Source organism: Cynara cardunculus (genome assembly GCF_001531365.2).
Source record: "Cynara cardunculus var. scolymus isolate 2C chromosome LG 16, CcrdV1, whole genome shotgun sequence".
Classification (NCBI taxonomy): Eukaryota; Viridiplantae; Streptophyta; class Magnoliopsida; order Asterales; family Asteraceae; genus Cynara; species Cynara cardunculus.
Window position 1 is genome coordinate 8,057,825 of NC_037543.1, and position 1,806 is coordinate 8,059,630.

A 1,806-nucleotide genomic window follows, 5' to 3' on the forward strand; every position below is an offset into this window, starting at 1 on the left:
ATCAAATAAAACAAATTTATCATGCTATCACGTAATCACTTATCAAATAATCACACACATTAATTACCTTGGGTGATAACCAGGATCTAGTTATCACATTATCCACCCCTCAAAAGAATTCCGTCCAGGAATTCCTTTAATCAAAAAGCCATGGGTACTCTGATCTCATCTTTGACTCCAATTCTCATGTCGCTTCTGGTCCTTTGTGAAACTTCCACTGAACCTTAACCAGACTTATATCTTTATTTTCAACACCCTGATCTTTCGGTCAATTACGGCTTCCGGTGTTTCCACAAAATTCAGCTTACTGTCTAATTTAATCTCTGGCATCGGTATAGCTAGATTTGGATCAGCCAAACATTTCCACAGATTCGACACGTGGAAAGTGTTGTGAATCAGACTTAGTTCTTCTGGCAGTTCTAACTGATATGCTACTGACCCAATTCGCTTACATATTCTGAATGGCCCCACATACCTTGGACTGAGCTTACCATTTTTCCCAAATCTGATGACACTCTTCCACGGCGAAACTTTCAGCATCACAAAATCACCTACACAAAATTCGATCGACTTTTCACGATTATCTGCATAACTTTTCTGGCGATCTTGTGCTATTTTGATTCATCCTAGCCGTAAACGATGGATACTAGGCGTTGTGCGTATCGACTCGTGCAGTGCTGTAGCTAACACGTTAAGTATCCCACCTGGGGAGTACGTTCGCAAGAATGAAACTCAAAGGAATTGACGGGGGCTCGCACTTTCACGGATCTGTTCAATCTTTTCAGAAGTTTCTTGGACAATTTCAGGACCCGTTAACTGTCTTTCACCCACTTCATTCCAACACAACAGCGTTCGACATTTACGTCCATACAATACTTCATACGGTGCCGCTGGGATGCTGGAATGGTAACTATTGTTATATGCAAATTCTATCAATGGCAAGTGATCTTCCCACGATCCCCCGAAGTCAATAATACAACTTCTCAACATATCTTCGAGAGTCTGGATAGTTCTTTCATTCTGCCCATCAGTCTGCGGATGATAAGCTGTACTTAGTCGGATTTCAGATCCCAAAGCTTTCTGCAACCCTTCCCAGAACTTTGAAGTAACCCGACTATCTCTATCATAGACAATAGACAATGGAACATCGTGTCTGGTTACAATTTCTTTGATATAAATCTGCGCCAGCTTTTCTAAAGAGTACTTCTCTCTTATTGGTAGAAAATATGCAAATTTAGACAAACGATCAACAATTACCCAGATCGCATCATATCCCTTTGGAGTTCGAGGCAACTTCATGACGAAATCCATAGTAATGTGATCCCATTTCCATACAGGTATCTCTAAAGATTGAAGGCTTCCATACGGCTTCTGATGTTCAATCTTAACCTGTAAACATGTCAGACACTATTCCACATATCTAGCTATGTCTTTCTTCAATCCGGGCCACCAATAAAAAGATTTCAAATCTCTATACATCTTATTGGTGCCTGGATGAATAGAGTATCGGGACTTATGGCTTTCATTTAATATTGTATTTTGGATATCTCCAAAACATGGTATCCAAATTGGCCCTTGAAAACACACTAGTCCTTCATCATTCTGTTCCAAGGTTGAAATCATCTTACCCAACCTTTCTGTTTTAACAAATTCTTCTTTCATAGCTTCTTGTTGGCATCTCTGAATATCCTTACGAATGTCAGGGATCAAGTTTATTATCTAAGACTAAGATTTAGAATATCGATTAACGTATGTTTGTTTTACATGTATTTGTTTCAAAATGTATAGATTTTTTACTCGTTTGTG